This window comes from Perognathus longimembris, chromosome 10 (genome assembly GCF_023159225.1).
Source record: "Perognathus longimembris pacificus isolate PPM17 chromosome 10, ASM2315922v1, whole genome shotgun sequence".
In the NCBI taxonomy this organism is placed as follows: domain Eukaryota; kingdom Metazoa; phylum Chordata; class Mammalia; order Rodentia; family Heteromyidae; genus Perognathus; species Perognathus longimembris.
This window is the reverse complement of record NC_063170.1, coordinates 67,885,224-67,901,183: the sequence shown is the minus strand read 5'-3', so window position 1 is coordinate 67,901,183 and position 15,960 is coordinate 67,885,224.

Sequence of the window (15,960 nt, the reverse complement as noted above, 5' to 3'; positions counted from 1 at the left end):
ATATTCTGCTTCTGTAAACGGCTTGCTTAACCCATTTGTGACTTGCTCTACCCCCTGCACTAACACCCTGCATCAGTGCTACGTGACCACCTGTTGTCAATTCCTGATATCGAGGCCAGTTCCCGATATCAAAGCCAAAATAGATAACTGAAAGGGTAGGTAGCCAATAGAAATAGGACAAGGCTTGCTTGCTAAATGCCATCCAATCAAGTATCTGCCAAGTTGGAAATACCCTGCCCCTGTTGTAATCACAACAAAAACCCTGTCTATCTGAGGGTCGGGGCTCTCAATCCAGATCCGCTGTGTCGGTGACGGTTTAGAGTCCAGGCTTGAGCTTGCAGTAAAGACTCTCCTGCATTTGCATCGGTATCGGCTCCTTGGTGGTCTTTGGGGACCAGAAATCTAGGCATAACAAGACAAAATTCAAAATCAAACTACAATATACCCCCAAACAAGAAAACCTCATTTACTTACAAGATTAACGAGGCCAAAATGTACAAATGGCAACACCTGCCAATTCTATCACTGCCCAACCTCCTAACCAGGAGATCACTCTCTTGACTTCTAACTCTAGAGATGAGTCTCACCTGGTTTTAAACTCCAACAATATACACTTTATTTTATTGGCCATTTCCTCTCAACATAATGTCTATGTTTCTGCATAATAGAATAGTAGTTCTTTATTCTTGTTGCTGTTCCATTAAATAAATCATATATATAGTAAATATTTCCACTTTATGCTATTAGAATAGTGCAACTTTGAATTACGTAGTAGATTTTTTTTTTGGCAAGCCTACGCAGACATTTCTCCGGCATATATACATATAGCTGGGTAGAATTGACAGGGTCAGTATAAATATAATTTTACAACCTAGGCATTGGTGGTTCATGCTTGTAATCTCAGCTACTTAGGAAGTTGCTGAGGAGTACACTTCAAAGCCAGCCCAGACAGGAAAGTCCATAAGATTCCCCCCAACCCCACCCCCAATTATAGGGCTTGAATTCAGGACCTGTCTTTGAGCCTCTTTGTGCTCAAGGCTAGTGTTCTACCCCTTGAGCCACTGTGCTACTTTCTGTTTTTGAGTGATTAATTGGAGATAGTCTCACAGAGACTTTTCTGCCCAGGCTGGCTTCAAACTACGATCCTCAGATCTCAACCTCCAGAATAGCTAGGATTATAGATGTGAGCCACCAGCACTGGTGTGAAACTCTTATCTCCAATACACTACTCAGAAAAAAACCTGAAGTGGTGCTGTGGCTCAAATGATAGCAAGCTAGCCTTGATCAAAAGAGCTCAGGGACAGCACCCAGGCCTTGAGTGCTAGCCCAAGACTGACTAAATAAATAAATAACTTCTCTGCAGCATATGAGAGTTTCAGAGGCTCTGCCTCCTTTCCATCGTGGGGAGTTTTATTTTATTTATTTATTTATTTATTGCCAGTCCTGGGCCTTTGACTCAGGGCCTGAGCACCACTGTCCCTGGCTTCTTTTTACTCAAGGCTAGCACTCTGCCACTTGAGCCACAGTGCCGCTTCTGGCCTTTTCTATATATGTGGTGCTGGGGAATTGAACCTAGGGCTTCATGTATAGGAGGCAAGCACTCTTGCCACTAGGCCATATTCCCAGCCACTGTCCCTGGCTTCTTTTTGCTCAAGGCTAAGCACTCTGCCACTTGAGCCACAGCGGCACTTCTGGCCTTTTCTATATGTGTGGTGCTGAGGAATCAAACCTAGGGCTTCATGTATACAAACAAGGCAAGCACTCCTGCCACTAGGCCATGTTCCCAGCCCCTATGGAGCTCTTTAAAAATCAATGTTAGCAGGGTGCCAGTGACTCATGAGTGTAATCCTGGCTACTCAAGAAACTGAGATCTGAAGATCACAGTGAACAAGTGTGACAAGAAAGCTCTTGAAGCCTTTATCTCCCTGCAATCATCCACCACAAAGTTAGAAGTGGAGCTGTGGTTCAAGTAGCAGGCAGAACGCTAGCCTGGAGTATCAAAGCTCAGGGAAAGAGCCCAAGCCCTGAGTGTAGCACCTCCAGAACCAGCACACACGTGCCCGTGTCTGTGCGCACCCCCCCCCCACACCATCAATTTTACTCTTTTCAACTTTTATTCTTTTTGATCTTCTTAATTTCAGAGATAGGGTCTCACTGTTGCCCTGACTGGCCTTGAACTTCGAGACCATACCATCTCTTGCCTCAGCCTCCCAAGTAGCTGGAACTACAGGCATGTACCACCACACCCAGCCAGAAACGGCTTTATTGATATACAGAGTACATGCAATAGAATGCACCCACTTCGTACATGTGATGAATGTTGCCAAATTATAAAATCACGCCCACAATCACGCTATGAAACATCTGTATCACTTCCCCACAGAAAGTTCCCTCCGGTCCCCTCGGTCAACCCCTCTCCTCCCTGTTCCCTGCAACCAGTGATTTGCTTTCTGTCACCAGACACGTCTATAAACAGAATCGTACAATGTGTGCTTTCTGCATCTGGCTCCTTCAGCAGAGTTCATGTCGGTTTTAATTGGCATATCCCTGATTCATGAAGTTAATCACCTTTTGCTACATCTATTGCTACTTTGAAGATACCTTTTCTTGTGAGTGCCCTTTGCCCCCTTTTCTACGGACTTGTTAGGATTTGTTTTTACTGGTTTGGAGAAGACATTTGGACATTCTGGATATGAATTGAAATAGAAATACATACATTACAAAGTGCTTTGGTCATTCTGTGGCTTGCCTCTTCACCCTTTTTGGGAAGTGAGGTGGCTTTGGGGTTTGAACTTCGGACGTACATACTCTAGGCAAGCACTCTTGTTACTTTAATTTTATTTACTTATTTTGCCAGTCCCGGGGCTTCAAATCAGGGCCTGGGTGCTGTCCCTGAGCCTCTTTGTGCTCAAGGCCAGCACTCTACCACTTGAGCCACAGTGCTACTTCCGGCTTTTTCTGAGGAGTTCGTTGGAGATGAGTCTCATGGACTTTCCTGGCTTCAAACCATGATCCTCAGATCTCGGCCTCCTGAGTAGCTAGGATGACAGGCGTGGGCCACCAGCACCCGGCTTACTTGGACCTTTGAAGGTGATGTACAGAGGGTTACAGTTAGATAAGTCAGGTAATGAGTGCACTTCTTTTTGGACAGTGTTGCCCCTTCCCTTGCTCTCTCCCAGTTTTTCCACCCTGTTTTCACTCACAAATTGTGCAGATCACTTTTCACGTGGCGTCTAGTGAGTACCACTGCTGCATTTGTACTTGAGCCCTTTTTGCTCTGGTTCTTTCTGCGAAGACTCTCCCTTTTAGTCTGGGCCAGCCAGGATTGAACCCCTATTTAACTTCCTGCTGTAGCTGGCACTGCAGGAATGTTCCATCATGCCTGGCTATTGGTTGAGATGGAGTCTTGCAAACATTTTTCCTGAATGTCTTACTTGTTTCTCTCTCCCCTGTACAGTTCTGACGGCACCCTTCCCTCTAGAGGCTGGTGCAGGAGGGGCATTTGTGTCACAGGACATCACAGGGTGCTTGCGGGCGGCTCTTACCTGGAATCCCAGCTACTGAGTAGACTGAGATCCAAAGATCTAAGTGGGAAGCCCGCCTGGGCAGGAAAGTCTATGAGACTTTCATCCCAATTAGGCAGCAAAAAGCTGGAAGTGGAGGTGTGGCTCAAGTGGTAGAGCATCAGCCTTGAGTAAAAAAGCTAAGGGACAGTGCCCAGGCCCTGAGTTCAAGCTCCAGTACTGGCATAAAGGAGGAAGAGAGAGAGAGAGAGAGAGAGAGAGAGAGAGAGAGAGAGAGAGAGAGAGAGAAAGTGTCAATCAAGACCTTTAACTGAATTACTCTAATTTCTTTCCTTTGACAGCATAATATCAATATTTCAAGAATACCTTTTCAGTAACCTATGATTTTATTTTAACCTGTGCATTTATTTCATCCTGAAAATCTCATATCCTGAGATCGTTAGTATATCTTACTATATGAGTTTGTTTTTGAGTAATAATACCAAGATGATCACCAAGATTAACATATTATTGCTGGGTGCTATAGGCTCACACCTGTAGTTCTAGCCTCTCAGGAGGCTGAGATCTGAAGATCACGGTTCAAAGCCAGCCCAGTCAGGAAAGTCCATGAGACTTTACTCTCCAATTAACCACTAGAAAACTGGAAGTAATGCTGTAGCTCAAAGTGGTAGAGCACAAGTCTTGAGAAAAAGAGATCAGAGATAGTGCCCAAGCCCTGAGTTCAAGCTTCACAACTGAAAAAGAAAAAAATTAACATATTAGTCATCAGCAATGTGATTGCTAAATTCATTTTGTTTACTTTGAACTTCTTCCTTTTTCCCAGTCCTGGAACTTGAACTCAGGGCCTGGGCACAGTCCTTGAGCTTCTTTTTGTGCAAGGCTAATACTCTACCACTTGAGCTACAGTGCCACACCTGCCTTTTTCTGTTTATGTGGTACTGAGAAATCAAACCCAAGGCTTCATGCATGCTAGGCAAGCACTCTACCACTAAGCCACCTTCCCAGCCTCTGACAATCTTTATGGAAGTACAGATCATTAGTTTTGGCTGGAACTGCTCCAGTCTTCCACCACAGGGCTAGAGAGATGGTGAAATATATATTTGGTCTTTGCCCCAGTTTCCTGGCCACAGAGCTACTAAAATCTTGAAATTGCTAAAGCCTTAACGGTCTCTTTGTATACTGATGAGCTGACTTGTGGATGGCAGCTCTTAAGTAGTAGCTTCAGGACTGGGGCTGGTCACCAGGAAAATCAGAGCAGGATGGGTGGTTTGGGTCTTGCAGTGTCCTCTCACAGGCTCCAGGGAGGGAAGAGGTCAAGGATAAGTTGGTCACCAATGGCCCACAGCTTAAGTGATCATGCCTACAAAATGATACCTGCATAAAATCCCCCAAGGACAGGCTTCGGAGAGGAAGCTTCCTGAACATGAACAGGCTCTATGCCCCTGCCTTGCCCCCCGACATCATGGTATAAACGATACTTGTGAATTGATTAAACATCTTTGTGGGAGGGGATTCTTGACTTAGAGCCAGTGGGTCCTGAACACAAGAACACACGCTGGGCCTTGTGGTTCGCTTTGAAAATGTGCAGAGGCAGTCCGTTGGTGTATCCTTGCTAGGCAGGAGGGCAGGAGGAACGTAGCTTGTTGTTTCTCTATTCACCCAACTTCTTAATCTTGGGGTTTGAATCAGATCTCAATCAGACACCTACAGGGCTAATTAAAATGGAAGATGCTGGGGCTCCCCTCTGAGTTTCTGATTCTGTTGGGGTGGGGGCGCCCAAGGCTGCATTTCTGAGACTCCAGGTTGAAAATTGCTGCTACCACACAGCCCTGGAGGCAGTGATTTGGCTTCATCAATATCAAATGATGGGCAATTTACGTCCCCTGGGTCTGCCTCCCCTCTCCCCCCCCCCCCCCACTGAGTGGGACAATAATCACAGGGCAGGCCTGTGGAGGACGCGGCGGTGATGTCGGCAAATCAGTTAGCAGGAGGCTGGCAATGTAATGGGCAGCTGGTGAAACTAGGCACAGAGGACTCACCACACTAAGCGCTCACACTGGTGTCTCGAATGTCCTTGGATGCCAGGCATCATGTGGAGCAGGTTTATATGGAAACTCATTTGCTCCTTAGTGTAATGACTCTGGCTTGCGTTGAGGGACACCAGGGCAAGGAGGAGGGGGCAGAGCGAGGACCAAGGCAGGCAGGAGCTGGGCAGTCTCTGTAACCAGGCAGGCTGAGCCCTGCAACCACGCTCCTTGCCCAGGGCCACGTTGCCCCGGTGTGAGTGCTAACTGGGTGGGGATCTTGGTTCACGTATGCGCCAGACATTCTTCAGTCCCGTGACGAGTCCTGTGTGGGGCCTGGGCTGCAGAGATCCTCCCTCCTCCCTCTCCCTCCTCTCAGCATCTGCCTTAGGGGAAGAATCCAGCACTTAGGGGAGGTTCAATGCACGATAGATAAATGAAAAAGGGGTGGGGGGGGTAGGGGGTTGTGTGCACGCCAGTTCTGGGACTTGAACTCAGGGCTTTGTGGCTCGGCTTTTTAAGTCCAAGCTAATTCTCTGCCGCTTGAGTCACACCTCCACTTCCACTTTGTTGGTGGTTCGTTGGAGATAAGAGTCTCAGGGACATTTTAGCCCTGGATGACTTCTAACCACGATCCTCCGATTTCAGCCTCCTGAGTAGCTAAAATTACAAACAGGAACTACCAGCACCCAGCTTGAGAAGAGTTTTCTTGTTTTGGAACACGGATGCTTGTATGAAATTGACATAAGACTGCTTAAAGGACGGATTTTGCATGCATGCATGCATACATGCGTGTGCGTGTGTGCGCTTTCATGCCTTACTGGGCCTTGAACTGGATGCTGTCTGTCCCTTAGCTTTTTCATTCAAGGCTAACAATCTACCATTTGAGCCATGGCCCTACTTCTAGCTTTTTGCTGGTTTAATTGCAGGTTAGAGTCTCTTGGCTTTGTCTGCCTGGGCTGGCAGACCCCAGCATTCTGATTAGCTAGGATTACAAGCGTGAGCCAATAACATCTGATTACAAGGATAGATTCTTTTTTTTTAAATTAAATTTTATTGACAAGGTGATGTACAAAGGGGGTACAGTTACATAATAAGGTAGTAAGTACATTTCTTGTCATATTTGTTAAACCCTTCCTCATTTTTCTTTCCCTTCCTTAGTTCAGGTAAGCATATATACGATAAGGATAGATTATTGATCCCCACCGCAGGCCAAGAGCCTTGCACATTCCTGGGGCTCCCAGGGGATTTTGATGTATGGCTTGAACACATGCACACTAGACAGAAACTCACTCATTAAAATTTGGTGGCCTATGTGGTGTTTGTCTTTATAACTCGACCCCTAGCATGGCCCGGGGCGCGGGGTCCCAGCTCCGGAGTCTGGGCGGTGACCCTGGCCAGTCAGTATACTTTATACTTCCCCAATAAATCCATCTTTTTACTTGAAAAAAAATTGGCCTAAATATACTAGTGGGGTAGTATAAAGGGAAGACAAGATTGGTGGCATACCCAAATGAACTCCATCACCTTAGCTCTACAGTGTTAAACTCCACTCTCCATCACTGCAAAACAACAAAACAACCCTGACATAATCAATTTACAAAGAGGAAAGGTTCATCTTGGCTCACAATTTTGGCGACTTCAGTCCTTTGGCTAACCCATAATGTCTGGGTCTGCTGAGAAACAGCACATCATGGTGGGAGAATTTTCCAGAAGAAGCCCCTTCCTCCTGGCAAGAAGCAGAAAAAAAAAAAAAGAGAGGATTCCAGAATTAAGAAAATGTGGTATATATACATAAGTGCTTCCATCAGAAAGAATGACATCACCCCATTCGTAAGGAAATGGAAGGACTTGTAAAGTGGACTTAAGTAAAGTGAGCCAGACCCAAAGAAACATAAACTCTATGGTTTCCCTCATTGGTAATAATTAGTATATGTCTAGGATTGTCCTAGCAGATGATCACAATAGCTCAGTAGCTATGTACATATGGTCACATAAGATAATGCTAAGCGAAATAAACTCCAAGATATGGAAACAAGAGGTTTTTCGTTGTGGCTGTTATTTTTAACGTACTATGTGAAATTACTTCGTTTTTCTCTCATTTTTCTTTCCTATGGTTTATCCCCGTTGTCACTGTATTTGAGTTTGGTGCCCTGGGTATTGTATATACATTTATCTGAATTAGGATGGGGAGGGGAACATCAAAATGGTGAGACATAGGATAAGGGGCAAACCAATGCAACAGCGACACTCACAAGACAATATGCTGGAAATTAACTGTACAACTCAGGGGGGTGGGGACTGGGGGGAAGGGAAGGTGGGAGAAAAATGAGGGAGGGATAACAAGAAATATACTCACTACCTTACATATGGAACTGTAACCCCTCTGCACATCACCTTGGCAGTAGAATTAAATTTCACAAAAAGAAAGAAAAATGAAACCAAGTGGGGGGGTGGGGGGGGAAGAAAAGGAGACTAGAAGAGGAGACCAGAATGCTACAATCTTTCCGATAGCCTATTACCTCCCATAGGCCCCACCTCTTAAAGGTTCCGTAATCTTCCACTGAGGGCTATGGACTGAGGACCAAGCCTTCAGTTATGACCCTTGGAGGACCCTTATCCAACTGACAGCAAATTGGGCTGTGTAGCCACCCCAGGGGCTGTGCCCAGGGACTCCGGGTCAGCTCTCTGCTTCCTGGCCCTGCTCCTCACGCAATAGTTCCTGCAAAATCCTGCCATATTTCTCCTGGCTCTTTTCCTCCCAGTCCCATTCTTCAACTCAGGGCCTTGAGCCCACTTGGCTGGCTTGCTCACAGCTGGCGCTCTACCACATGATTCATGCCTCCAGCCCTGACTTTTTTTTGCCAGTTAATTAGATATGGTGGCCTTGAAGATTTTTCGGTCTGAGCTGGATAGGACTTGTAATTCTCCAGGTGTGAGCCTCCCGAGTGGCTAGGATTATAGGTGTGAGTCAGCTGTACTGTTTTGTTTTTTCTTTTCTATTGTTAAGACAAGGTCTCTCTAGGTGTCCCAGGATGGCATGAAACCCTTGGTCCTCCTGCCTTGTCTCCCATGCGCTGGGATAATAGGAAGGCACGGGCCCACTCGCCCAGCATTATGGTCTGTCTTGTCCACTTGATCAGGTTGAGAGGCTTCTAGGAGATGAGGAAAGCACGCCTCTGCATGTGTCTTTCAGAACACGTTCACTGGGCGCCAGTGGCTCACGCCTGTCATCCTGGCTGCTCAGGAGGCTGAGATCTAAGGATTGCGGTTCGAAGCCAGCCCAGGCAGAAAAGTCCCCATGAGACCCTAATCTCCAATGAATCACTCAAAAACCAGAAGTGGTGCAGTGGTAGAGCACTCACCTTGAGCAAAAGAGCTCCAGGACAGCGTCCAGGCCCTGAGTTCAAGCCTCATATCCAAAGAAGAGGAGGAGGAGGAGGAGGAGGAGGAGGAGGGTTCTAGGGAAGATGAACGAAGGGAAGAAGACTCCCCTGCAGTATGGATGTACGGGTGGTACCATCCCACAGGCTTGGGACCTGAATGGAAGAAGCCTACTACCTCTTCCTCCCTGTCTTCTTTTCCCTCCCTCCCCTGCTTCTCCTTCCTGGCTTCCACCATGATGTTCTGCCGCAACAACCAAGAAACAACCAAGAGGGGCTGGGGATATAGCCTAGTGGCAAGAGTACCTGCCTCGGATACACGAGGCCCTAGGTTCGATTCCCCAGCACCACATATACAGAAAACGGCCAGAAGCGGCGCTGTGGCTCAAGTGGCAGAATGCTAGCCTTGAGCGGGAAGAAGCCAGGGACAGTGCTCAGGCCCTGAGTCCAAGGCCCAGGACTGGCCAAAAAAAAAAAAAAAAAAAAGAAAAAAGAAACAACCAAGTCGTCTGATATGCGCAGAAACCTCTGAAACTGTGAGTCAAATGAATTCCTCCTTCCTTAAGTTGTTTTTCTTGAGTATTTTGTCACACAGATTATATAAGTAACATGAAGTAAAGCTGTTTGTAACAACAATCACAAAGCTCTACTTAGCTGCTTCCGTAAAGGACTCAGGGTACAACCAGTTGTGGTGGTACACACTTGTAATTCTAGCTACTCAGGGAGACTGCTGTGATGCAGAATGGCTTCCTACAAAGGGCCCGGACCCCAGGGTCAGACAGACCTGGCTGGGCTTGCTTCCAGGCTATGTGATTCTGAGCTTAGTGCTGTTCCCTGAGTCTCAATGGGGCCACTGACATCTATTTTACTGAATCGTTGAAGGAATTAAAGTCTATAATGTTTTTACATATTTATTTTAATGCTAGCCCTGGGGCTTAAACTCAAGGTCTGCCACTGTCCCTGATCTTTTTTTTTGCTCATGGCTAGTAGTCTACCAATTGAGCCATAGCTTCCCTTCTGGCTTTTTGGAGATAAGAGTCTCATGAACTTTCTTGACTAGGCTGGCTTTGAATCATGATCCTCAGATTTCAGCCTACTAAGTATCTAGGACTACAGGTGTGAGCCACAGTGCCCGGTGGCAATAATGTATTTTAAGGACTCAATGCAAGGCAGGCAAAAACAAATGTTTTCCTCTCCTTTCTCTTTCTTCCTTTCTTCTCTTGCCTTTCTTATTTCTGCCTTTCTTTTTCATTTCTTCTTCTCTCCCTCCTCCCTCCCTTCCTTCTCCCTGCTCCCTTTCTTTTTTTCATGCTTGTCCTGAGGTTTGACTAGGTGATATCCCTGAGTTTTGATTGCACAAGGTTAGTAGTGCTCTACAACATGAGGCACAACTCCACTTCTAACTTTTTGCTGGTTAAATGGAGATAAGAGTCTCATTGACTTTCTTGCCTGGGCTGGCTTCAAACCATGATCCTCAGATCTCAGCCTCCTGAGTAGCTAAGATTATAGGCATGAGCCACCAATACCTGGTTTGCCTGCCTGCCTTCCTTCCTCCCTTCCTTTGTTCTTTCATTACTTCCTGTCTTCCTCTCCCTCCCTCCCTTCCTCCCTCTCTTTTTTTCTTTCTTTCCTGGTACTACTAGGGTTTCTTTGGGCCTTGGAGCAATGCCTCCAGTCTTTTGCCTTAGTTATTTTTCAAATAGAATCTTTCATCTCTGCCTAGGCTGGCATGGAATCTTCTAGTTCCACATAGCTGGTATGACAGGTGTGTACCCCCAGACCCAATTTTGTTTTGACTCAGATGAGATCTTGTGAACTTTTTGTCCTGCTGAGACTGACTGTGATCCTTGTGACCTCGACCTCGTGAGCAGCTAGGATTACAGATGTCAGCTTGGCTTCCTTTGTTCTTTTCCTTATGAAGGAAATTGGTTTCTTGCTAGAGGTAAAGGCTAAAACACTTATTACAATGGTTGCAATAGGCCAGTCTCAGGGGCTCATGCCTAGAATCCCAGTTATTCAAGAAGTAGAGCTTGGGAGGATTGAAGTTTCAGGCCAGGATGGGCAAACAGTTATGAAGACTTCATCTCAACAAACAAGCCAGGCTGGGCATCAGTGACTCCTGTCCAGAAAAATCCATGACTCTTATCTCCAATTAACTACCACAAGAGAAAGAAGAAGAAGAAGAAGAAGAAGAAGAAGAAGAAGAAGAAGAAGAAGAAGAAGAAGAAGCAACTGCCAAATTAGAGCTATGATTTAAGTGATAGAGTGCTAGCCTCGAGCAAAAAAGCTAAGAGACAGTTCCCAGGCCCTGAGGTCAAGCCCAGGATTGGCATACCCACAAAAAATCCAGTGAAAAATGGGACTGGAGGCATGACTCAAGTACAAGAGTAAGTGAGATATTGAATTCAAACCCCAGTATTACTAAAATAAAGGGGGGGGGGAACCAACCAGTAATACAGCATGGCTGAACTCCAAATACATTAGCCAAGTGACTAAAAAGGGTTCACATTAACATTTGTCATTTATATGACATTGTTTAAATGGTAGGAAACAAATAAATAGTGTCCCAGGTCTTGAGGTGGAAGGCAGACACAACTTCAAAGAGACAGTGGGGAGTATGAGATGCCGGAATTGTTCCAATCTTAATTACAGTGGTTACACAATTGTGTATGTTTCTCAGTGCTGAATAAGTGTGTTTTACTGTAGCTAAATTATACCTCAATAAGCCCAACTAAACCATTACACATTAAGGGGCTTTAAATAGAAGATGCAACTGAAAATAGTCAACAATGATAGCAAAAATGGAAGAGTGTCGTATCCATTTCTGTGCAGGGGTATTTCTGCTCTTCTGTTAATTATGCATGTTTTTAAAATACAAGGGAAGACATAAATGATAGAAATAAGATTTAGGTACTTCCTGCTTACCACCAGTAATCTATGTTAGAAATCAATGCTCTGAGCCAGTGGCTCACACCTGTAATCCTAACTCCTCAAGAAGCTGAGATCTGAGGATTATGGTTTGAAGTCAGCTGAGGCCGGAAAGTCCATGGGACTCTTATCTCCAATAATATAATAATATCTCCACCAAAAGAGCTAGAAGTGGATCTGTGGCTCAAGTGGCAGAGTGCTATCCTTGGGCAAAAAAGCTCAGGGAGAGTGACCAGGCCTGAGTTGAAGCCCCAAGACCTGCACAAAAGAAAGAAAGGAAGAAAGGAAGGAAAGAAGGGAGGGAGAGAGGGAGGGAGGGAGGAAGGAAGGAAGGAAGGAAGGAAAGAAGGAAGGAAGGAAGGAAGGAAGGAAAAGAAATGCTCTGTGGAAACAGACCTGCCTGAAGGAATCCTTATTCCCATGATCTTAAATGGGAAAGATGATGATATGTAACAGACCACATTTCACATGCAATGAAACATCTGCACACAAGCAACAACTTATCATGTTAAGATTTAAAAGGATGAAGTAATTTCTTCCTCAAGATAGTGAGGTGCTGACAGAAGAATAAACACATAAGCTAGGTGCCTCATGGCTCACACCTGTAATTCTAGATACTCAGGAGGCTGAGATCTGAAGATCACAGTTTGAAGCTAGCTTGGGCACACAAATCTGAGGGACACATCTCCAATTATCCAGCAAAAAGCGAAGGTATGGCTTAAGTGGCGGAGTGACAGCACTGAGTGGGAAAAGAGCAGTTATACCATATGGCGAAGATGGGCCTCAGATTATTGTCTTTGGTTTTAGTACATAAGGAGTAGCTCACTCACTCAGACATTCTTTTATTTCTTTTTTTTTTTTTTGGCCAGTCCTGGGCCTTGGACTCAGGGCCTGAGCACTGTCCCTGGCTTCTTTTTGCTCAAGGCTAGCACCCTGCCACTTGAGCCACGGCGCCACTTCTGGCCGTTTTCTGTATATGTGGTGCTGGGGAATCGAACCCAGGGCTTCATGTATACGAGGCAAGCACTCTTGCCACTAGGCCACACATTTTTTTTATTTCAAAAACCCCAGCACAGGGCAGACAGTGGGGAGCCAATGGTGGGAGAGGAGACTGATAAAGATGCATGGTAATGGAACCACCCCAGATGCCCCTCAGTAGAGGAATGGATCAGGAAAATGTGGTACCTATACATAATGGAATTCTACACCTCTATCAGAAAGAATGACATTGCCCCATTCATAAGGAAATGGAAGGACTTGGAAAAAATTGTACTAAGTGAAGTGAGCCAAACCCAAAGAAACATAGACTCTATGGTTTCCCTCATTGGGAATAATTAGTGCAGGTCTAGAATAGTCCTAGCAGAAGATCACAGTAGGTCAATAGCTGTGTTCAAATGAATACATATGATGATGCTATGCGAAATGAACTCCAAGATATGGAAACAAGTGGTTTATCATTGTTGGTGTTATTTTCAACATACCATGTGAAAACATGCCTTTTTCTTTTGTTTTTTTTCCTCATGGATTTACCCCTGATGTCACTGTAACTGACTTTGGTACCCTGAATATAGTATACATGTGTATTGGAGCTAGGGAAGGGAAGGAATATCAAAATGGAGAGACAAAAGATAAAGTACAAACCAATGCAACAGCAATGCTTACAAAACTATATATTGTAAACCAACTGTACAACTCATGTCAGTGGGGGGATGCGGGGCATGTGGAGGGGAAATGAGGGAAGAGGTAACAAGTTGGATAAGAAATGTAGGGCTGGGAATATGGTCTAGTGGTAAGAGTGCTTGCCTTGTATACATGAAGCCCTGGGTTTGATTCCCCAGCACCACATATATAGAAAACGGCCAGAAGTGGTGCTGTGGCTCAAGTGGTAGAGTGGTAGCCTTGAGCAAAAAGAAGCCAGGGACAGTGCTCAGGCCCTGAGTCCAAGGCCCAGGACTGGCCAAAAAGAAACAGAAAAAAAGAAATGTATGCACTGCCTTATGTATGCACTGCCTTATTATGAAACTGTAACCCCTCTGTACATCACTTTGACAATAAATTAATTAATTTTTTAAAAAACTGCATGGTACACATAAATGGACACGTTAAATTGAAACCGCTTTGTACAACTACCTGAAGATTAATTAACTTTTATTTTTGCCAGTCCTGGGGCTTGAACTCAGGGCCTGGGCACTTTGCTCAAGGCTAGCACTCTACCACTTGATCCGCAGGGCCATTTCTGACTTTTTCTGAGTAGTTTATTGGAGATACGAGTCTCAGGGACTTTCCTGCCAGGGCTGGCTTCAAACCACGATCCTCAGGTCTCAGCCTCCTGAGCAGTTAGGATGACAGGCCTGGGCCACCGGGGCCTGGCTTGTCACCACTATTTCTTAAAAAGAAGCGGGTTTCCCCAGTAATGTCATACTCTAAGAAAAAGACACGAGGCAATCTTACGTGACTCTGTTTTCTCGGCGAGATACAAGTTTTGGCAGACCTGCCTGTGCGCGTGCAGCGTCTGGGAACTCACTAACAGGTTATTTCCACGCACAAACATCCACGCGGGTGAAGTGAGGGGCTCCATTTGCTCACACCGTAGATGAAGCAGCAGCCAAGGTGTGGAAGGCACGAGAGCGAGGTCACAGACACGGCCGGCCGGACCCCCGCTCATCTGGACTGAGCCTCGGCCACAGGTGAGTCCCCAGAAGGAAAAAAAGGGGCTCCACGCGGTTCCCGGGGAGCTGCGGCGGGAGGGAGCCACTCGTCTCCGGGGGTCCCCCCCCTCGGCCTCCCCCGCCCTCCCGACCCCCACTCCCCCCCCCCCCCCCGTGCTCACCTGGTCCCGACCCCCAGGCCCAGCTGCGCGCACCGGCGGCCCAGGAATCCTCAGCTCAGGAGCTGGCCGCTAAGGTTCTTTTGGGGTGGTGGGTGGGAATGGGGGGGTCCCCTCTCCCGGGGAGGGGGATCCCCGAGGGGGGGGAGACTCTGGGACCCGGCAACACCTCCACGGCCCAGTCGTCCGGAAGCTGTTCGGTTCCCCCAGGGTCAGGTGGGGTCCCCGCTCCACTCTCCATTCCCATGGGCCTGGTGGGGACCCGAGCTCGGGCTGGAAGCGGCGAACCCCGGAATCCCGGGTGCTCCCGGGGAGGGTCCCGGGGCTGAAGCGCCCCGGCCCCGGTCGGCCCGGCTCGGCCTGCCGGCCCGCGGGGACGCGCCCAGCCCCCGCGCGCGCGCCGGGCCCGAGCGCGCGCCTCGCCCCGGGAGCGCGCGCCGGGAGAGCCCGAGCAAGATGGAGGCCGCGCGGAGGCCGCCGCCGCCGCCGCCCGGGCCCAGGCAGCCGCCGCCGCTCCGCGCGCCGAGCCCCGGCGCCTAGGCCGTGCCTGCCCCGGACCTGCCGCTCCGGACCGGGCCCAGGTGGGTCTCCCCGCGCCGCTCCCCATCCGGACGCAGCCTCCGCGCGCATCCGGCCTGGGCGCAGGGCGGACACCCCCACCCGGCCCCGGCCGCTCCCGGCGCCCCGGGGCGCCCGCCTCTGCCCACCGCGGCCCGAGGCCCCCGGCCGCGCCCCGCTGCTCCCCGCGTATCCCCGGCGCCCACGAAGCCCCCTCCCCACCCAGCCGGCACCCAGCCCCGGGCGTGCGGGGCGCCCGCGCCCCTCCCCGGGTCCGGACCCGGCCACCTCAGCCCCTAACTCGGCCGCCGTGCCCGGGGTGCGCGCGCCCCCGCCCGGCCCCCGGCCTCGCGGCCGCCCCCTCCGAACCCGACCCCGCGCCCCCGCCCCCGGCCTCCACCCGGGCCCCGCGCCCCGCGCCCCGGCCGCCGCCAGCCCCCTTCCAACTCCCGCGAGCACTCTCCAGCCCCCCACAGCCTCACCCCTGACCCCCAACTTCCTCCCGGCCCTTGCCTAGTCGTCCCCCCCGCCCCCACCCCCACCCACCCCCCGGAGGTCGTGGCCGGTCCCCCGGGCCCCCCTCGGGGCGCCCCCGCGCCAGCCCCCCGGCCCCCAGCTCCGCCCCAGGCCCCGCCCTCGCCGGTGCCGGGACTCAGGGCGGCTTCTCGCGTGCGTCCGTCCCCAGCTCCCGGCGGCCCCAGGTCGGTCTCGGTGGT